Here is a 24,056-nt window from a genome sequence, read left to right on the forward strand (position 1 = left end):
CTAATTGTCTTGAATACCTTTGTTAATCCTACAGCTATTGGATGCAGTTATAAGCCTATGAACCAGAGTTACAATTACCACTGAGGTGGTGTGCCCTAGTAGGAAGACCACTTTGTGCAGCTCACCCTGGACTATCAAGTCTACTTCTGATAAGCTTCCCAGTAAAGCATTCAAAACAACCAAGCAACCCAGAAAAGTGCTAAAAATATCCCAGATTAATATATGCAGCCTGAGAAACAAGGTACATGAAGTCAATAACTTGCTTGTAACAGATGACATTCATATTCTGACTATCTCTGAAACTCACTTAGATAATACATTTGATGATACAGTGGTAGCAATACATGGTTATAACATTTACCGAAAAGACAGAAACGTAAAGAACCACATTCCTGTAAAGTTTAGAGAAGATCTAATGTTAAATACTATTATAGTAATTTGGCTACAGCTTCATCTCCCTCACCTAAAGGAGGTTTTATCTCAATCTCTTCCATTCAAAGACTCAATCAAGGACACTCTTACTGACAGTTGTGGCTGCTATGTGCGATGTATTGTTGTCTCTACCTTCTTGCCTTTTGTGCTGTTGTATGTGACCAATAATGTTTGTACCATGTTTTGTGGTGCTACCATGTTGTGTTGCTACCGTGTTGTTGTTATGTTGTGTCGCTACCATGCTGTGTTGTCATGTGTTGCTGCCTTGCTATATTGTTGTTTTAGGTCTCTCTTTATGTAGTTTTGTGTTGTCTCTCTTGTTGTGATGTGCGTTTTGTCCTATATTTATATATGTATATATATATTTTTAATCCCAGCCCCCATCTTCGCAGCAGGCCTTTTGCCTTTTGATAGGCCGTCATTGTAAATAAGGATTTATTCTTCTTTAACTGACTTGCCTAGTTAAATAAAGGTCTAAAAAAATACATTTGCCGATCAGATTTGCCTATCAATGTTCCTTATAGGACACATCACTGCACTCTATACTCCTCTGTAAATTGCTCATCTCTGTATACCAGTCGCAAGACCAACTGGTTGATGCTTATTATAAAACCCTCTTAGCCCTCACTCCCCCCTTTCTGAGATTTCTACTGCAGCCCTCATCCTCCACATAAACACCCTTTCTGCCAGTCACATTCTGTTAAAGGTCCCCAAAGCTCACACATCCCTGAGTCGCTCCTCTTTTCAGTTTGACTGGAACGAGTGCAGCTAGTGACTGGAACGAGCTGCAACAAAACACTCAAACTAGAAAGTTTTATCTCAATCTCGTCATTCAAAGACTCAATCATAGACACTTACTGACAGTTGTGGCTGCTATGTGCGATGTATTGTTGTCTCTACCTTCTTGCCTTTTGTGCTGTTGTCAGTGACCAATACTGTTTGTACCATGTTTAGTGGTGCTACCATGTTGTGTTGCTACCGTGTTGTTGTTATGTTGTGTCGCTACCATGCTGTGTTGTCATGTGTTGCTGCCTTGCTATGTTGTTGTTTTAGGTCTATCTTTATGTAGTTTTGTGTTGTCTCTCTTGTTGTGATGTGTGTTTGTCATATATTTATATTGTATTTTATTTTTTATTTTTAATCCCAGGCCCCCGTCCCCGCAGGAGGCCTTTTGCCTTTTGGTAGGCCATCATTGCAAATTATAATGTATTCTTAACTGACTTCCCTTGTAAAATAAAGGTTCAGAAAAACAAAAAATCTTATGTAATGGCCATTCTTGTGGGAAGCTGCTATAGACCACCAAGTGCTAATAGTCAGTATCTGGCTAATATGTGTGAAATGCTTGATAATGTATGTGAAATCAACAGAGAAGTATATTTTCTGGGTGATTTAAGTATTGACGGGCTCTCATCAAGCTGCCCACTCAAGAACAAACTTCAAACTGTAACCAGTGACTGCAACCTGGTTAAGGTTGTCAGTCAACCTGACAGGGTATTTACAAATAGCACAGGAATCATCAAGATGTATTGATCACATCTATACTAATGCTGCAGAAATTTGCTTTAAAGCAGTATCCAAATCCTTAGGATGTAGTGATCACAATATAATAGCCATATTTAGGAAAACCAAAGTTCCAAAGGCTGGGCCTAATATACGGTATAAGAGGTCATACAAAATGTTTTGTAGTGATTCATATGTTGAAAATGTAAACAATATTTGCTGTACATTTTCTTTAATGAGAAGCAACCAGGCATTGCACTTGACACATTTATGAAATTGCTTATTCCAGTTACTAATAAGCATGCACCCATCAAAAACGGTTAAATCAGTAAACAAATTGACAACAGACTTTCAGCACGCTTATGTGGACAATCAACAAGCACAGCACTTACAACTTACACAAAAGACTGATGATTGGCTGAGAGAAATTGATGAAACAATGATTGTGGGGCTGTCTTGTTAGACTTCAGTGCAGTTTTTGAAAATATTGATCATAGTCTGCTGCTGGAAAACATGTATGTGTTATGTGTTTTACACCCCCTGCTACAATGTGGATAAAGAGTTACTTGTCTAACAGAACACAGAGGGTGTTCTTTAATGGAAGCTCTCAAACATAATCCAGGGAGAAGCAGGAATTCCCTAGGGCAGCTGTTTAGGCCCCTTGCTTTTTTCAATCTTTACTAACGATATGCCACTGGCTTTGAGTAAGGCCAGTGCGTCTCTGTATGCGGATGACTCAACACTATACACGTCAGCTACTACAGCGACTAAAATGACTGCAACACTTTACAAAGAGTTAGTTTGGGAAGGGTTAGCAAGGAATAAGTTAGTCATAAATATATCCAAAACTAAAAGCATTGTATTTGGGACAAATCATTCACTAAACCCTTAACCTCAACAACATCTCGTAATGAATATTGTGGAAATTGAGCAAACTGTTATGTTCAAAACGTATTGATACAACAGTAGCTAAGATGGGGAGAAGTCTGTCCATAATAAAGTGCTGCTCTGCCTTCTCAACACTCAACAAGGCAGGTCCTACAGGCCCTGGTTTTGTCACACCTGGACTACTGTTCAGTAGTGTGGTCAGGTGCCACAAAGAGGGACTTGGGAAAATTGCAGTTGGCTCAGAACTGTGAAGTTCTGTGAAGTTCTGTGAAGTACTGTGAAATACTGGGAAGTACTGTGAAGTACTGGGACTGTGAAGTAACACAAACATAGGCACAGTCACATGCATACTGTACACACACATGATAACATGTGCACTATACACGCGTACACATGGATTTTGCATTGTAGATATGTGGTTGTGGAGTATGGGCCTGAGGGCACATACTAGTGTGTTGTGACTTCTGTAATGAATGTATTGTTTATGTTTTTTTTATATTATATAACTGCCTTATTTTTGCCAGTCCCCGGGAATAGTAGCAAATACCTATAACATGTACAGCCACCACCATGCTTGAAAATATGAAGAGTGGTACTCAGTGATGTGTTGGATATGCCCCAAACATAACGCTTTGTATTCACACAAAAAAAAGTTATTTGCCACATTTTTTGCAATATTACTTAAGTGCCTGGTTGCAAACAGGATGCATGTTTTGGATAATGTGTTGTTTCTGTTGTTGTACAGGCTTCCTTCTTTTAACTCTGTCAATTAGGTTAGTATTGTGGAGTAACTACTGTATTGTTGATCCATCCTTAGTTTTCTCATATCACAACCATTAAACTCTGTAACTGTTTTAAAATCACCATTGGTCTCAGTGTGACATTTCTGAACAGCTCCTTCCTCTCCAGCAAATGAGTTAGAAGGACACCTGTATCTTTGTAGTGACTAGGTGTATTGGATCGGGAGGCAATACTCAATAAATCCGGTATCATCCAACCAGGATTTCTGGAAAACCTGGGAATTTGGGAAAGTAACTGGAATTTTGAAACCCTACGAAGAACACTCAAAAACCTACTACAATCAACCACATCTCTAAGTCTGAGCCTTGTCAATGACCTCTGGAATCTGAGCCTATCTCAGTTATGACACCACTTGATCATAATTCAACTGTCATATGTGAAATATGGGAGTATGTCCATGGACAATGCATCAGGGAACTTGGCTGACACTGAATTCTCAACTTTTCACTGGTCTATAGAGAACTGTAAGATCACCAGTTATTGTTGTTTTGATCTCCTGACTTCACAGATTGCCACTGTAACATAAAGGAACAGGCATCAAAGCTGCTCAATGATATATCGGCACTTGGAGAATTTTGCCCTTCTGTCCTCCGGAGGGGCAGGTTTTCTCAACACAATGGAAGGTCACTCCTCCTGTGTCCATACACTGAGTATACAAAACATTAAGAACACCTACTCTTTCCATGACATAGACTGACCAGGTGAATCCAGGTGAAAGCTATGATCCCTTATTGATGTCACCTGTTAAATCCACTTCAATCTGTTTAGATGAAGGGGAGGAGACAGGTTAAATCATTATTTTTAAGCCTTGAGACAATTGCGACATGGATTGTGTATGTGTGCCATTCAGAGGTTGAATGGGCAAGACAACATATTTAAGTGCCGTTGAACGGGATATGGTAGTAGGTGCCAGACGCACAGATTTGTGTCAAAACTTGCCACGCTGCTGAGTTTTTTACACTCAACAGTTCCTGTGTGTCTCAAGAACGGTCCTCCAGCGAACTTGACACATCTGTGGGAAGCATTGGATTCAACATGGGCTAGCATCCATGTGGAATGCTTTCAACAAAGTGGAGGATTCTCGATTGATAATCGCTTGGCCACTGCCCTCAGCAACGTCTTGTGACTCAGAGTGGAGCATGGTGGCGGGAGGGGTGGGTGTTGTTTTATGGTGGCTTGGTTTTGTGCTCCTGGTATCCCAGTCAATTTTGATTAGTGTGCAGGTTCAGAAAGGGAGTAGTAGAGGCATACGTATGGGGCTAAAGCTTGGAGCTTGGGCCAGGTGCACTCCCCAGAGGCCACAGCCTGCAAATGAGCAGATAAACCCCCTCCGTCCCCTTCTCTCTGGTAAATCCTTCAGTAAACAATGGCTGAGAAAGTAGCTCCTTTCTCACATGAAGAATGCCCCACACCTTAGACCATACAGTCCCCTGCTCCTTATGGAATGGATAGAGTGCGAATTTGGTTATTGTTTTTTTACAGACTCAACTTTTATTGGAGGTGACTTACAAGCATCAACATCCATCGAATTATATAAACAGTAAAAGCTTGAGGGCAGTCTGGAATGAGATTCATTTTACAATAGCATTAGCATTGATTGCATACAATGGTATACCTGAACACAGACCTTCAGCACTTCAGCACTACATACCAGTCCAGGAAAAATATATCCATTATTTCATGTAATGCTGACGTATATTACATAGACCATTACATCTCATATATTAAAAGATAAATATACAAAATTAAACGTGAAATCAATAATATATAGTAGGTGCCTGTCTGTAACATAACTGAAACATAACTTAGTATGATTAGCAAATAGCAAGTAACAATCGAGAGGACAACTGTGATGGAACAATATTAAGGAGGCTGAGAAACACAGTAAGGGGAGGAGAGTGCATTATAAAGACTTAGAGTAAGGGAATCACTTCCATCCGGAGTGGGCCTATACCCCCAGTCCCCTTAGCACACTAGTGCGCACACATACACTCCCTCTCTCTTTCTCACACACACCTCTTGCCAGTTCTGCACAGACCTGATGGAAACCATAACAAGAAGCTGGAGTCCTCTGGTGGGTTCAAGAGCGCCGCACACTAACACAGCTCCAGTTACCCTGTAACCCAAGCCCTGGAGAGAGAGAGAGAGAGAGAGAGAGAGAGAGAGAGAGAGAGAGAGAGAGAGAGAGAGAGAGAGAGAGAGAGAGAGAGAGAGAGAGAGAGAGAGAGAGAGAGAGAGAGAGAGAGAGAGAGAGAGAGAGAGAGAGAGAGAGAGATTGCTTGTGAAAGTATGGAGAGATGGGAGAGAAAAGGGACAGAATCAATAAAAACAGAGATGGGATGTAATAAAAAGTCAAGCTGTCTACTGCTTAAAAGCGAGGGAGAAAGAGGGGGAGAGAAAAAAAGAGGAAGGAAGCGAGGTTGATAGGTGAGTAGATAAGAATATCCATCCTCTGTGACTAATCAGTGCCTATAGCTACAGCAGTAAACCTGTTCCTTTACTCCTAATTCACTAAGCAATGCTCTTATCATTATGCCTGTATCTGGTTACATTATCTCATTCTCTCTATCATTCCTCTCTCTTTCCATTGGCAAGGTATTTATCTGAGGAGAAAAGTATGGGAGTCAAGATGGAATAGTTTGGAAATAATGTTATTTTAATCAACCTTAGAGGTACAAATGAGGCAAGCATTTTGGGGTTTGGAAAGGAGTAAGCATGTATGTGAATCTCCTAAAGTATTCTTCATCTTACCAGTCAAATGAGTGAAAAATACTCCTCCAATATACAGTAGATTTGAATCGGAACCCTTTTAAGAGTGGTTTAGACATGTATCTGCAAAGTTTAGCAATATAGACTTACAACTTGATTATTTGTGAATATTACATGATCCTTTGTTACTGTTTTCAATGGACTTGCCAGCACTGAAACAATGACAGGTTTAACATTACACATGTACCTACAGTAGTTGAATAAGCCATCTACCCAGTCAATAGGCGTTTTAAAATCACTTCCCCATCAGTTCAATTCAACAGTTAGATTTGTACGGTCTGTCTCGGTGGCCCCCGTGGCGGGGTAAGAGGTCACCAGGCTCCCAGCCTGTTAGGTGTGTAAACACAGACAACAAAAGAAGTTGTGCCAAACTAATCCCAGACGCCTCATCCCTCACCCCTCCCTCTGTCTGCTGGGGGATCCCGTTCCATGTGGAACCCATGGTTCTGGTCGCTGCCAGGACTTTGACACGCGTCTCCACTTCCCAGGACCTTGACTTTTTAAACTTTGTGGCCCTGGCTTTTGAGGTCTCAAAGATGTCAGATTTCTTGGCTAAAAGGACAATCCCCTAGGTCTCCTGGGTAGACTGAAACTTGGGTAGGTGAGGGTCATAAGCAGAGAGTTTACGCCATGTATACGTTCACATGCCTCCAAAATTAAGTTATGCTAATGATGCACTTTCGTGCTTTATTTTCCAATCAAGGCTAATACTACACAGTGACCTCATCACTACTGTTTCACCCTCATCACAACACATGTAGCTCTGCCAGACAGACAGGTCTTGGCACTCCGACTGCATTTCAGGATTAAGCTAATAAATGTCAATTTAATAGATTAGAAACATCTGTCAGTGCCTTCACCCATTTTCCAGGACAAATTGTGCCATCAAGTGAAATTAAAAGCAAACTTCATGCTAATATGCAGGCATGATCTCATTGAACTAAGAGGGTTAGACTGTTAGTATCAGTTGCTACTAGATGGGAGCGCTCTCATTTTGAGGGTCACAAATGTAATGCATGTAGTTTGGAGGGAAGAGCTCTTCTATGTAATTACAATAATCTTGTGCTTTTCTGCAGCCAAATGGCATTTTGTTTTGCCATGCATGAGGAACAGAGCGAAGGAAAAGCCGTCTAGTTATGATTTTAGCAGCCCTGCAGAATGCATGCATGACTAAGTCGTTTTGGATAAAAGGAGTTTGCTAAAAGGCATATATTATTATAAGTCTATAATAAAGTAACAAATAACAACTACACATTTTTGCAGGTACTCTGACGATTATCAAACTGTTCAGTGAGCCACTGATTTCCTGAAATCACTATCGGCTGTTTGTTGTGTTATTATACACATGCAGCCATGTATGAAATATTCCCATGTTGACTATTTGCCTGTTGACACAAAAGTATTTAACTTCTTACACAAATAAAAATGTATACAAGCACACTGATACACACACACCACTGCACACATGAGAACATATATCGGCCATGGTTTCATGGTTTAACTATCCAAATTACCCTGTTTATGGAAAACAAAGTGAAATGTAATGAATTATATTAAATGGTGCATGCGTTGACATGATATTGCACAGAAATACAGTAGATTTATAAATGTATAACAGGGAAACAATATACCTAATACAACACATACTATCTGTAGCTTTGGGAACTATGTAGCCATACTATGCCACCTTGAAAGGTGAGGTCCTCGGATAAATATGAACAATAATACCAAGAAATATAAAATTACAGGTTATCTGAGAGGGTGGAGAATGGGGGGTGGCAGTTTAGTTTGCAATGCTGAAATAACATGGTAATGACAGGGAAATAACCAGAAACGACAGGGAACTAAGATGGTAAAAATATGATAACCCTTTCATAGTTAGTATATAGTTGCCAAATAACTACATAGTGTGCCAAAATTATAGTAAATTTGATATATTTCCCTGGTTGTTATGTAGAAATAATTATTTGGAACTTATGAGCAAGTTATGAACAAATTCTTATTTTCAATGACGGCCTAGGAACAGTGGGTTAACTGCCTGTACAGGGGCAGAACGACAGATTTGTACCTTGTCGGCTCGGGGATTCAAACTTGCAACCTTTCGGTTACTAGTCCAACGCTCTAACCACTAGGCTACCCTGCCGCCCCACATGTGACTAATACAACATGATATGATATTTAAGTATATAAATGATGCTGTTAATAACAGTCGAAATAGCCTGGAATACTTATAACATACATTTTCATTTGGATGAATAGTGTGCCCAGAGTGAACTGCCTCCTACTCTGTCCCAGATGCTAATATATGCATATATTATTATTACTATTGGATAGAAAACACTGATGTTTCTAAAACTGTTTGAATTATGTCTGTGAGTATAACAGAACTCATATGGCAGGCGAAAACCTGAGAAAAATCCAACCAGGAAGTGGCATATCTAAGGTTAGTCGATTTTCAACTCATCGCCGATTGAAATCCCAGTGGGATATGGATCTGTTTGCACTTCCTACGGCTTCCACTAGATGTCAACAGTCTGTAGAACCTTGAATGAAGCTTCTACTCTGATGTGGGGCCGGATGAGAGGGGAATGAGTCAGTGGTCTGGCAGAGAGCCAGGTCCTGGTCACGCGCATTCCACATGATATCGACTTGCGTTCCATTACTTCTATAGACACAAAGGAATTCTCCCGTTGGAAGGTTATTGAATATTTTTGATAACAACATCCTAAAGATTGATTCTAAACTTAGTTTGACAAGTTTATTCGACCTGTAATATAACTTTCAAAAAGTTTTCGTCCGACGTTTGCCTGGACCTGCACGAGCGTTTGGATATGTGTACTAAACGTGCTAACAAAAGTAGCTACTTGGACATAAATAATGGACATTATCGAACAAAACAACAATTTATTGTGGAACTAGGATTCCTGGGAGTGCATTATGATGATGATCATCAAAAGTAAGGGAATATTTATAATGTAATTATATTTCTGTTGATTCCAACATGGCGGAGATATCTTGTTTCTATCTGAGCGCTGTCTCAGATTATTGCATGGTTTGCTTTTTCCGTAAAGTGTTTTTGAAATCTGACACAGCGGTTCCGTTAAACCTCAAAGATATCGTAATTTTTTTTCAACATTTTGTTAAAAATCACGCAAAATTTCAACGTCCTGCTACTCATGCCAGGAATATAGTATATGCATATGATTAGTATGTGTGGATAGAAAACACTCTGAAGTTTCTAAAACTGGTTGAATCATGTCTGTGACTATAACAGAACGTGTGTAGCAGGCAAAACACCAAGGAAAACAAAAAACACACAAAAAATATCCCTCCGCCAGTCTCTGTATTGGCTATGGCAAAGCAAAATAGATAGGTCCCAGTTTACAGTTCCTACAGCTTCCACACGATGTCGCCAGTCTTGGCAATTGGGTTGAAGTTAATCCTTGGTGAAATGAGAAATACGCACTTCCTGACGAGTACACCGGGGGAAGTTTTGAAAGAGGGAATATGGACCATGATTTCAAGACTTGCTGCTATTGAATACAGATCGCCCCGTGGTCAATTTGATCGATTATTAACGTTTACTAATACCTAAAGTTGGATTACAAAAGTAGTTTGAAGTGTTTTGTCAAAGTTTATAGGCAACTTTTTTAATTTTTAAAAATGACGTTGCGTTTTGTAAAGCAGTTTTTTCCTGGATCAGACGGGCTTCATAAATGAACATTTTGGGTATACATGGATGGATTTAATTGAAAAAGACCCAATTGTGATGTTTATGGGACATATAAGAGTGCCAACAAAGAAGCTCGTCAAAGGTAATGAATGTTTTATATTTTATTTCTGCATTTTGTGTAGCGCCGGCTACGCCAATTATTTTGTTTACGTCCCCTTTGGGTATTTCGGGGGGTTGCATGCTATCAGATATTAGCTTCTCATGCTTTCGCCGAAAAGCATTTTAAAAATCTGACATGTTGGCTAGATTCACAACGAGTGTATCTTTAATCGAGTACCCTGCATGTGTGATTTAATGAAAGTTTGAGTTGTATCGAGTACTATTAGTTGACACTCTGAAATTTCCGCTGATATTAAGCAGTCCCCCAGGACTGTTTCGAGGTATGGTCTTTTTAAGTTGCGTTTTGTGGTCATATTTCTCACAAAGTGGAGTGGTTGTTCACAACGGCATGATGTGTCATTTGTGTCCATGGTGAAGACAGATCGACTAATTGACGTTTGAGTGGAATTGACTATTGCAATGGTTTTGCTGCTTTTGCTGCGCAGCATTTGTATTAGAATCTATTGACAAAGCCATTGAATTGCGACGCCACTTTGTCTTTATACTGACGTTTTGCCTGTTTGATTGCCTTCCGGAGGGCATAACTGATTCCCAGTCACAATATTCCCAGTCACCTTGCTTTTGTTAAATGCGATGGTTCGCACTTTCAGTTTTGCGCGAATGCTGCCATCTATCCACTGTTCTTGGTTTGTATAGGTTTTAATAGTTACAGTGGGAACAACATCCCGGAAACACTTTGTGATGAACTCAGTCACCGTGTCCGTGGATATGTCAATGTTATTCTCAGAGGCAACCCAGAACATATCCCAGTCCGCATGATCAAAATAATCTTGAAGCATTGATTCTGACTGGTCAGATCAGCTTTGAATAGACCTTAGCACGGGTACATCCTGTTTGAGTTTCTGCTTTGCTGAAGGGAGGGCGGGGGAGGGCCTTGTAGCCATCCCGCGAAGGGGAAGTAACCATGGTTGAGAGTTGTTTTGAAGTGCGAGTACTGCAAGCAATCTATTGATATGCTAAATATGTGTATGTGACCAATACAATTTGATTTGATTTGATAACATTTCCATAGCATTTTCTTCAGGTTTGCTTTATTAAAGTCCCCAGCCACAATAAATGCACCCTCAGGATATGCAGTTTCCAGTTTCCACAAAGTCCAATGTAGTTCCTTGAGAGCTGTTGTGGTATCAGCTTGAGGAGGAATGTACATGGCTGTGACGATGACCTAATAGCTTTTAATTCATTTGAGATTTTTTATAACTGAGATTTTACTTGAAATGAAAAGTTCTATACACTACAATGAACAAACATTTCAATGCAAAATGCAACAATTCTAAGATTTTACTGAGTTACAGTTCATATAAGGAAATCAGTCATTTGAAATGAAATCATTAGGCACTAACCTATGAAAATCATATGACTGGGAATGCAGAAACTTAATCTAATACCTTAAAAAAAAGTAGGAGCGTGGATCAGAAAACCAGTCAGTGTCTGGTGTGACCACCATTTGCCTCATGCAGCATGACACATACTGTATCCTTTGCATAGAGTTGATCAGGCTGTTGATTATGGCCTGTGGAATGTTGTCCCATTCATCTTCAATGGATGTGTGAAGTTGCTGGATATTGGCGAGAACTGGAACACGCTGTTGTACACATCAATCCAGAACATCCCAAACATACTCAATGGGTGACATGTCTGATAAGTATTCAGGCCACGGAAGAATTGGGACATTTTCAGCTGCCAGGAATTTTGTACATATCTTTGTAACATGGGGCTATGCATTATCATGTTGAAACATGAGGTGATGGCAGCGGATGAATGGCACGACAATGGGCCTCATTACGGTATCTCTATGCATTCCAATTGCCATCAGTAAAATGCAACTGTGTTCGTTGTCTGTAGCTTATGACTGCCCATACCATTACCCCAACACCACCATGGGTCACTCTGTTCACAATGTTGCCATCAGCAAACCGCTTGCCCACATTTCTGCCTGGTACAGTTGAAACCGGGATTCATCTGTGAAGAGCGCACTTCTCCAGAGTGCCGGTGGCCATTGAAGGTGAGCATTTGCCCACTGAAGTCGGTTACGACGCCGAACTGCAGTCAGGTCAAGACCCTGGTGAATACGACGAGCATGCAGATGAGCTTCCCTGAGATGGTTTCTCACAGTTTGTGCCAAAAGTCTATGTTTGTGTAAACCCACAGTTTCATCCGGGTGGCTGGTCTCAGACGATCCTACAGGTGAAGAAGCCGGATATGGAGGTCCTGGGCTGCCATGGCTACATGTGGTCTGCAGTTGTGAGGCCGGTTGGACGAACTGACACATTTTCTAAAATGGCTTATGGTATAGAAATGAACAATAAATTCCATGGCAACAGCTCTGGTGGACATTCCTGCAGTCAGCATGCCAACTGCACACTCGCTGAAAACTTTACACATCTGTGGCATTGGGTTGTGTGACAAAACTGCACATTTTAGAGTGGTCTTTTATTGTACCCAGCACAAGGTGCACCTGTGTAATGATCATGCTTAATCTGCTTCTTGATGTGCCACACCTGTCAGGTGGATTGATTATCTTGGTAAAGGTGAAATGCTCACTAAAAGGGATATGAACTAATTTGTGAAAAAACGTTTGAGAGAAATACGCTTTTTGTGCATATTGAACATTTCCAGGATGTTTTATTTCAGCTCATGAATCATGGACCCACACTTTTGTTATATATATATATATATATATATATATATATATATATATATACACTGCTCAAAAAAATAAAGGGAGCACTTAAACATCACAATGTAACTCCAAGTCAATCACACTTCTGTGAAATCAAACTGTCCACTTAGGAAGCAACACTGATTGACAATAAATGTCACATGCTGTTGTGCAAATGGAATAGACAATAGGTGGAAATTATAGGAAATTAGCAAGACACCCCCAATAAAGGAGTGGTTCTGCAGGTGATAACCACAGACCACTTCTCAGTTCCTATGCTTCCTGGCTGATGTTTTGGTCACTTTTGAATGCTGGCGGTGCTTTCACTCTAGTGGTAGCATGAGACGGAGTCTACAACCCACACAAGTGGCTCAGGTAGTGCAGCTCATCCAGGATGGCACATCAATGCGAGCTGTGGCAAGAAGGTTTTCTGTGTCTGCCAGCATAGTGTCCAGAGCATGGAGGCGCTACCAGGAGACAGGCCGGTACATCAGGGGATGTGTAGGAGGCCGTAGGAGGGCAACAACCCAGCAGCAGGAAAGCTACCTCCACCTTTGTGCAAGGAGGAGCAGGAGAAGCACTGCCAGAGCCCTGCAGAATGACCTCCAGCAGGCCACAAATGTGCATGTGTCTGCTCAAACGGTCAGAAACAGACTCCATGAGGGTGGTATGAGTGCCTGATGTCCACAGGTGGGGGTTGTGCTTACAGCCCAACACCGTGCAGGACATTTGGCATTTGCCAGAGAACACCAAGATTGGCAAATTCACCACCGGCACCCTGTGCTCTTCACAGATGAAAGCAGGTTCACACTGAGCACATGTGACAGACGTGACAGTCTGGAGACGCCGTGGAGAACGTTATGCTGCCTGCAAAATCCTACAGCATGAACGGTTTGGCTATGGGTCAGTCATGGTGTGGGGTGGCATTTCTTTGGGGGACCGCACAGCCCTCCATGTGCTCGCCAGAGGTAGCCTGACTGCCATTAGGTACCGAGATGAGATCCTCAGACCCCTTGTGAGACCATATGCTGGTGCGGTTGGCCCTGCGTTCCTCCTAATGCAAGACAATGCTAGACCTCATGTGACTGGAGTGTGTCAGCAGTTCTTGCAAGAGGAAGGCATTGATTCTATGGACTGGCCCGCCCGTTCCCCAGACCTGAATCCAATTGAGCACTTCTGGGACATCATGTCTCGCTCCATCCACCAAAGCCACGTTGCACCACAGACTGTCCAGGAGTTGGCGGATGCTTTAGTCCAGGTCTGGGAGGAGATCCCTCAGGAGACCATCTGCCACCTCATCAGGAGCATGCCCACGCGTTGTAGGGAGGTCATACAGGCACATGGAGGCCACACACACTACTGAGCCTCATTTTGACTTGTTTTAAGGACATTACATCAAAGTTGGATCAGCCTGTAGTGTGGTTTTCCACTTTAATTTTGAGTGTGACTCCAAATCAAGACCTCCATGGGTTGATGAATTTGATTTCCATGGATCATTTTTGTGTGATTTTGTTGTCAGCACATTCAACTGTGTAAAGAAAAAAGTATTTAATAAGAATATTTCATTCATTCAGATCTAGGATGTGCTATTTTAGTGCTCCCTTAATTTTTTTGAGCATTGTGTGTATATATATATATATAATATTTTTTACTTTCTTTGTACTTTGCTGACTGACAAATTGGAGTAGGGTGAAGTTACCCCGAGATGCTGCTCTTGGAACAGTTTAGCATTTCCCCCAGGATGATTAGGATTGGAGGAGGGAGAGCTGATCCTAGATCTTTACCTATAGGGGAAACTTCACCGTGGAGTGTGACATGACAACATCATCCCTTCAGATGGGCAGAGACATGTAGTAAGCACAGTGATGTCACAGGAGGCAGCCAGATGAATGCCTGTAAGTAATGACCACCTTGCTATCTACAGTACGGAGCCCCGGAGCCAAACATAATTCATAATAAATAAAAAAACACAGGCCCACAATGGCACCGAGGAGCAGAGACCAATTAATTGATAAACATCAGGATGTGACGTCCCATCAGATAATGTGGATGTGCTTCTAAAGAGTGCGCTGAAGTGTGAATTAAGGCCTTTGAATTTATTAAAGGCAGAGTTAGCAAAATTCCATTAACCTAACTGAACCCTCTCCACTGATGTTCTTGACGAGGAAAGCAATATAGTCTGTTTTAAATTGCGCCAAGCCCCCCGAGAATATAACAAAGTCTGTATTCTTCTTCCTTGAAAAGCCGAAAAGCAATTTCGATTGGTCCTGACAAGCTGTTCCACAAGCAAGGATAGCTTCGAACCCATAGGCCTTCATTAGATGTCATAATTGTTTTTAGACACTGCTTGAGTAGGGTATACTCACTGATTTATAATCATGCAGATATTTTAGAAAATCATACATTGTTATGGACAATTGTACTGTAAATAGGACTGAGTGCTAGAATGACTGCATGCTCGACTCATTCCCTCTCCCACTATGGCATTGATACTAGTCTCTTTCTAAGGGGCACCTCAACAAGACTCAGTGGTGACCCGTCATTCAGGGCAGGTGGGGCAGATCCTGTTTTGACATCAAATCACGTCATAGCTACAGTACCTTTGATTGGACTGATCATGTCAACATCATACTTACAAAATCTTAGCTCGCAAGCTAGCAGTTATGTTCATGATTCAAGTCGACCATGTACTGGCAAATCCTTTCATCTTTTCATTGTCATATCGAAGAGAAATAATGAAGAGAAATTATAGATAAAATGTATCGGTGCTCATCGGCCATTGGACATAAACATTACACAACATGTTGAAATCGCAAATTCAACAATGAGTGGTTTGGAAGGAAGCAGTGGCTGACTGCAAGCATTGCAAAGCAATCACTAGCCTGCTATTCAGTGGAGTGGATGTGGAGTCTTTATTCCAAGAGTAAAAGGATAAAAATTCAATATTGGCCATGCTGTCAATCCGGCCTGATTTATGCCGCACTAAAAACCAACTGAAAACTCAGAACTGGGAAATCTCAGACTTCAGTGGGAACTTGGAAAACTCAACTGGGAACTCTGGGAAAAAAACGAACTCCCACTAGGAACATATGCTTTCAACGGTTATCCAACTCAGAATTGCAAGTCGGGAACTCTGGCCTCTTTCTAGAGCTCTGACCTGAAGATCTAGAGCTCTGTGCTGAAGATCATGATTCAACCTTGTTTTTTTTCCATGTTTCCAGTTGTCATAAATCCAGAGATTGCCAGACTTTGATGACAAAGTTTGATGACCAAATTTTCCCACGATGGAAGCCGCGCCACCTTCATGTTTAATTAAGTTAGCACATCACAAGCCAAGGCGAGTACAACAATGTCTTGTATGCTGCTGCATAAATTATGTAATATGCCATGGAGATATGTATACGTGGCTAAGAAAGTAAAACTAAGTGTATGTTGTGTAGAAAGCTGTTAGCAGCCCATGTGCCTCACCCTAATAATTTGGTCCCTTCCCCTCATAATTTAGCCTACTGTTCTGACTTGGTGGTGCACATGTAGCCTATAGCCTGTTTTAGAGCAATGTAATCATTGAATATTGCAAGTGATTTTGTTGTCTGATTATATGCCTCCTTTATTTATCCTATGGTTCATACTTGGTGTACAGGGAGGGTATCAGCAATCAATGTATGACTCAGATGCAGACTGTCGAAGTAACACTGCTTATTGTAACAACAGGGGCAGGCAAAGACAGGTCAAGGCAGGCAGGGGTCGAAAATCCAGGGTAAGGCAAAGGTACAGGACGGCAGGCAGGCTCAGGGTCAGGCAGAGAGGTCAGGCGGGCGGGTACAGGGTCAGGACAAGCAAAGGTCAAAACCCGGGAGGACTAGCAAAGAGAGGCTCGGAAACGACAGGAAAAACGCTGCTAAGCTTGAACGAACAAGACGAACTGGCAACAAACAGACTGAGGGCACAAGCACAAGGAAAGGTGAAACAGATCAGGGTGTGACACGGAGAATACTGTAAGAATGTTCTGAATTCTGAGTGCTGAGTGCTCAACATATACTTATATTGACTACGTGCATCCTAGCTCGCTCATTAATGGCTTAATTTAAATTACAGATTGCCTCTTATCTGCTTGTCGTCCCCTTATGCCATAGTTTGTACACCTCAATTGTCAGTAGAAACCACATTTGTTGAAGCAAGTCAGCCATATCACTAGTTTTTTTTTAAGTAGTAAATGAGGCTGTGTGAACTGTCTTGCTGCCAAGTGCAGCAGCAGTGGTAAGGTGTTGGGACTCTGCTGTTTGGACAGCTTTTTGTAGGCCCTAACACTTTGTGTGCACCGTTTGTCACCGTTATAGTGCAATTTATGTATTGTTCAGTGGTGTGTTGTGCTGTGTTGTGTAGTGGCTTTGCTGGCGTGAATGTAAAATAAAAATACATTTGTTTTTCCCACCAAGATTTACATGCTAAAATCGCTACTGGCAAGACTCAAATTCCTCCTCTGGGCAGCGAACAATATATATAAGACTTGGAAGAGAGGAGAAGACCTCCTCCATGAAAGGATAGAGACATAGACAAGAACTGGACTAACACTAAAACAATTTCTGTAATTTTACAGGAACTTACTGAGAACTGGTTGCAGTAAATGTACTATAAATATTCTACAGTACTCTTGCCATAGTCATAATACAACAATTTACTGTATTATATGCATAACTGCTCTAAAATAACACTGTTGTTGTTTTCTGATTACAGTGAAAAGTTACTGTATTTTTACTGCAACTCAGTACTGTAAATTCACAGGATAATTAATACAGTTAACACTTGAAATGTATTATATTCACTACACTCACTGCAACTCAGTTGCAGATTGCCTCTTATCTGCTTGTTGTCCCCTTATGCCATAGTTACAGATTACTGTCATTTCACTGGATTAATACTACAGTAAAAACAACTAGTTATATTTTCCGGCTACTCTGTTGACAATAGAATATTGTAATTTTACAATGGAATTATTACAGTAACTACAGTAAGCTACATTTGTTACATTGAGACAGTTAACATGAATGGAAAGAAAGAAAAGGTCTGCAATCAAAAAGAGAATTGAAGATGCTAAACTATTTTGCTGTTTTTTATTCACATGCAGTATTTAGATTTCTATATGTATTTCTCCACTGAATCTGCTGTTCTGTGAAAATAAACATAAACCCAAACTTGACCAAACACATTTATTTACCATAATGTAAAAAAATATTTTTTTCATTTGGATCTCTGAAGTAAACCTTTAGCAGACTGTAAACAATGATGCCAGTAGGGCATACAAGTCCATTCAAAACAGATTGAGACAGTGCTAAACTGAAAAATAAATAGAATACCCATTATTAACATGTAACAACGGTGTATTAACTTGATCTGTAATTCCTGAGAATGTGTGTGAGTGTATGTGCATTGAAGTACTAATGCAGATTTTTGACACACTTCAAAATATTCTGTGAACAAATTGTAGTCGGAGAAATCTTCTCAACACTGCAGTATTGAGGCCCTGGCTCCGGGGCGCCGGGGCGGCAGCGTAGCCTAGTGGTTAGAGCGTTGGACTAGTAACCGGAAGGTTGCGAGTTCAAACCCCCGATCTGACAAGGTACAAATCTGTCGTTCTGCCCCTGAACAGGCAGTTAACCCACTGTTCCCAGGCCGTCATTGAAAATAAGAATGTGTTCTTAACTGACTTGCCTGGTTAAATAAAGGTAAAATAAAATTTAAAACATTTAAAAAATGTTGACATATTCATAGACATCCCCTGTAAGGGTACACTAATATTAGCTTAATAACCACAGTACTCATCTCTACTCTATGCACTATTTGTCCCTGTGATGTCGCTGAAATGGTTAGCTAAATATAAGCCGTCCCTGGATGAGCAAAGACTAGCTTGCCGGTCCGTGATACAATGAAAGATTGAGAAAACACTGGTCTAGCTCAACATAAATAAAAATGTGCAGATCAACAAAACAAGTTGTGAATTTACAGGATTACCAATAAATTATTTTTTGAACAACCCTGCCTATGCAACCTATCAAGGGGTTGAAACATTACAACTCGGCAACTCATCTATCATCAAACCAGGAACAGGAACTGTAGTGGTAAAACATTTGAGGTGCAGAAAACTGTTCCTGACAGCTCCTTGAACTGTTCCATCGGTTCACAGTCTATCGTCTTCTTCAAAAGGGTTAGGACATGTGGAGTATTAGTGGCATGTTTTTTCTCCACAACGTTTTCAAACTTTCTGCCCACCACCTACCCAGAAGCTGCCTTGGAGCCCGTCTGAGATTTGATGCTCATCAGGCCTCTAAAAGCAATAAAACAGAGAAAGAGGGAGAGAGACACAGAGGGAGAGAGTGAGAAAAATGGAATAGGTGTAAGCAATATTCTCCTTTCCAAGTAAACAAACTATGTGTGCTGTGTGCATGTGCCTTCGTCAGAGGCGGTGTCAGAAACAACCTCTAGGTAGAGATTGAGTAGGTGTAAGAGGCCTGGGTAGGTGCAATTCATGTATGTCTGGACTATCAGAGAGCAAGGTGGAGCTACAACCATAATTCCTAAAAAACAATTAAATCAAAATCCTACATGATATATCAACACACTCCACCCAGGGTACACTGCTGCACAAATCCAGCATACTTCTGACTACACAGTACTAAAACCCACATTCTGCAATTAAGTGAATAGGAGGCCCAGCGTGCTGCCAACAGCTCTATAAGGCGTTTACACAGGCAGACTAATTCTGATCGTTTAGCCAATAGCTCACAGAAGAGCGAATCTGATCTGACTTCCACCAATTAGTGGAAATATATTTTGAATTGGGCTGCTTGTGTAAACTAGATGTAAATGAGTTAGGCCTCCTCCAGATACCACAGATTGAAGTTGTAGTAGCTTGCGAAGAGTGCAGCCATCCCATTCACAAAATTGGTATGTGGCCCTATCACTACCTGACTTCCTTTATATCCCCATGTAAGGACTGTAACAAATGATAAAAACACACCAACAGAGGGGTGCTGGGTAAGGCAACAGGTCTCTGGATATCGGCAGCTGTGGCAGAAGGCTGGAAAATAATACAATAAAATATATTACAACTGAATGGTATACGTGTTGTGTGTGTGTTTACTATCAGAATGACAAACACGATGCACATGGTTATTGTCCTCGTTTTCTGGAAAGGCAGACAAGACTTCTTCAACCCATGGGTTGGTTTTTTGTTGACTTGGGGAAGTTGGTTATGAAATTGAAGTGGGTGTACAGGCCCCTCTGTGAGAACATAAATGGCCACCCTTCCTTGACATCTGATATAGGGCTTGGAGGGCTCCCATTTATTTATCCATCATTTTACCAGGTAAGTTGACTGAGAACACGTTCTCATTTGCAGCAACGAGCTGGGGAATAGTTACAGGGGAATTAATGAGCCAATTGTGTACTGGGGATTATTGGGTGACCGTAATGGTTTGAGGGACAGATTGGGAATTTAGCCAGGAGACCGGGGTTAACACCCCTACTCTTACGATAAGTGCCATGGGATCTTTAATGACCTCAGAGAGTCAGGACACCCGTTTAACGTCCCATCCGAAAATCGGCTCCCTACACAGGGCAGTGTCCCCAATCACATATTTCTTTAGACCAGAGGAAAGAGTGCCTCCTACTGGCCCTCCAACACCACTTCCAGCAGCATTTGGTCTCCCATCTAGGAACTGAACAGGACCAACCCTACTTAGCTTCAGAAGCAAGCCAGCAGTGGAATGCAGGGTGGTATGCTGCTGCCATTCAGGTTGCGCCGCTGTAGTATTCGCAACAAAGCATCCTTCACTCATGCTGCCAAACATAAACTCGTAAAACTGACCATCCTACCTCCAACACTCTACTCAACATATTGGATGCAGTCTATCACAGTGTCATACGTTTTATCACCAAAGCCCCACACACTACTGACCACTGTGACCTGTACACTCTCGTTGGCTGGCCCTCACTTCATACTCGTTGCCAAACACACTAGCTCCAGGTAATCTACAACTCTTTGCTAGGTAAAGCCCAGCCTTATCTCAGCTCACTGGTCACCATAGCAGCACCCACTCGTAGCACACGCTCCAGTAGGCATATCTCACTGGTCAACCCCAAAGCCAATTCCTCCTTTGGCTGCATTCCCTTCCAGTTCTCTGCTGCCAATGACTGGAACGAACCGCAAAAATCACTGAAGCTGGAGACTCATACTGTATCTCCCTCACTAGCTATAAGCACCAGCTGTCAGAGCTGCTCACAGATCACTGCACCTGTACAAAGCCCATCTGTAAACAGCCCATCCAACTACCTCATCCCCATACTGTATTAATTTATCTATCTTGCTTCTTGCTTTCACATCTATGACTCCAGTGTTTAATTGGTATATTGTAATTACTTCACCACCATGGCCTATTTATTGCCTTACCTCCCTTATTTTACCTAATTTGCACACACTGTATATAGACTTTTTCTACTTTATTGTTGACTGTATGTTTGTTTATTCGATGTGTAAGTCTGTGTTGTTGTATGTGTCGAACTGCTTTGCTATATCTTGGCCAGGTCGAAGTTGTAAATGAGAACTTGTTCTCAACTAGCCTACCTGGTTGACCAAATGGTGGCGGAGGAGATGGCCGCCGTTTTAACTGTCTCCTAACCAATCGTGCTATTATGTGTTTCTTTTCGCGATATTTGGAAATTATTTTGTACATAATATTTCTGCAACTGTATCTTATGGAAGAAAAGAGCATCTGGATATCAGGACAGCGATCACTCACCTCGGATTAGACAAAGATTTCTTCAACAAAGGGGAGCACAGCCGCGAGCTGCCCAGTGACACGAGCCTGCTAGATGAGCTAAATCACTTCTATGCTCACTTCGAGGAAACCAACACTGAGGCATGCATGAGAGCATCAGCTGTTCTGGACGACTGTGTGATCACGCTCTCCGTAGCCAACGTCAGTAAGACCTTTAAACATACACTAGGCTGCGGGGCTAAATGGATTACCAGGACGTGTGCTCCGTGCATGTGCTGACCAACTGGCAGGTGTCTTCACTGACATTTTCAAAATGTCCCTGATTGAGTCTGTAAAACCAACATGCTTCAAGCAGACCACCATAGTCCCTGTGCCCAAGAACACAAAGGCAACATGCCTAAATGACTACAGACCCGTAGCATTCACGTCCGTAGCCATGAATTGCTTTGAAAGGCTGGTAATGGCTCACATCAACACCATTATCCCAGAAACCCTAGACACACTCCAATTTGCATACTGCCCAAACAGATCCACAGATGATGCAATCTCTATTGCACTCCACACTGCCCTTTCCTACCTGGACAAAAGGAACACCTATGTGAGAATGCTGTTCATTGACTACAGCTCAGCGTTCAACACCATAGTACCCTCAAATCTCATCACCAAGCTAAGGAACCTGCAACTGGATCCTGGAATTCTTGACAGGCCGCCCCCAGGTGGTGAGGGTAGGTAGCAACACATCTGCCACACTGATCCTCAACACTGGAGAACCCCACGGGTGCGTTCTCAGTCCCCATCTGTACTCCCTGTTCACCCATGACTGCATGGCCAGGCACGACTCCAACACCATCATTAAGTTTGCTGACGACACAACAGCCTGATCAACGCCAACAACGAGACAGCCTACAGGAGGGAGGTCGGAGTCCTGGCCGGGTGGTGCCAGAATAACAACCTATCCCTCAACGTAACCAAGACTAAGGAGATGATTGTGGACTACAGGAAAAGGAACACTGAGCATGTCCCCATTCTCATCGACAGGGAGCAGGTTGAGAGCTTCCAGTTCCTTGGTGTTCACATCAACAACAAACGAGATTGGTCCAAACACACCAAGACATTCATGAAGAGGGCACGACAAAGCCTATTCCCCCTCAGAAAACTAAAAAGATTTAGCATGGGTCCTGAGATACTCAAAAGGTTCTACAGCTGCAACATCGAGAGCATCCTGACCGGTTGCATCACTGCCTGGCAATTGTTCAGCCTCTGACCGCAAGGCACTTCAGAGGATAGTGCGTACGGCCCAATACATCACTGGGGTCAAAGCTACCGGCCATCCAGGACCTCTACACCAGGCGGTGTCAGAGGAAGGCCCTAAAAATTGTCAAAGACCCTAGCCACCCCAGTCATAGACTGTTCTCTCTACTACCGCATGGCAAGCAGTACCGGAGTGCCAAGTCTAGGACAAAAAGGCTTCTCAACAGTTTTTACCCCCAAGCCATAAGACTCCTGATCAGGTAGAAACTATTTGCATTGTGTGCCTCCCCAACACCTCTTTTACACTGCTGCTACTCTTGCACCATCTGTGTCTTCAGGTTATCCAAGGTGTCCTCTGTTTCCCCTGGGGTCTAATGGGGAGTGGGGATACAGGTAACATCCTTAAGTTGCTCGGAGTGCTAGGAGTGCTCAGGGTTGAGAGGGGTGAGGAAGGGCCAGGTTCTGAGTCTGATTTAAGTAGTCCATGTTCTGGAAGAACAAAACACAAAGTACAAAATAAACGCATCAGTTATATTTTTCTGAAAATGTAGGATCATTAGCAGTCATCATTAGTCATCATTAGTCCTTATATGTATGTACAAAGCTCCCTTCCATATGTACACTCCCCTCCATATGTATTAGGACGGTGAAGCTTTTCTTATTTTGGGGGGTTCTATACTCCAGCATTTTGGATTTGAGAAGACATTTTTCATATGAGGCAACAGTACAGAATGTCACCTTTTATTTGAGATTATTTTCATATATATGTCTGTTTTTACCATTTCGTAATGAAGGCATTCCATGTCAGGCAGTTCACCCGTGATACAAGTCAGTATTCAACGTCCATCATTGTCTGAGGACATAGGGAGATGTGAAAACCGGCCAATAGGGGCAACATTGAGTGCTGTTACCTTCAAGTAAGCATCTGCAACTGGTTCCAAAGGTTGCGTAATTCAATCCATGTTGCATGTTTTTCATATTTTTGTCCCTGCTCATCTGCGTGAACGTGCCTTAGGCATGATGCAAGGAGGAATGAGGACTGCAGATGTGGCCAGGGAAATAAATTGCCATGTCCATACTGTGAGATGCCTAAGACAGCGCTACAGGGAGGCAGGACAGACAGATG

Source organism: Oncorhynchus keta, chromosome 8 (genome assembly GCF_023373465.1).
Source record: "Oncorhynchus keta strain PuntledgeMale-10-30-2019 chromosome 8, Oket_V2, whole genome shotgun sequence".
In the NCBI taxonomy this organism is placed as follows: Eukaryota; Metazoa; Chordata; class Actinopteri; order Salmoniformes; family Salmonidae; genus Oncorhynchus; species Oncorhynchus keta.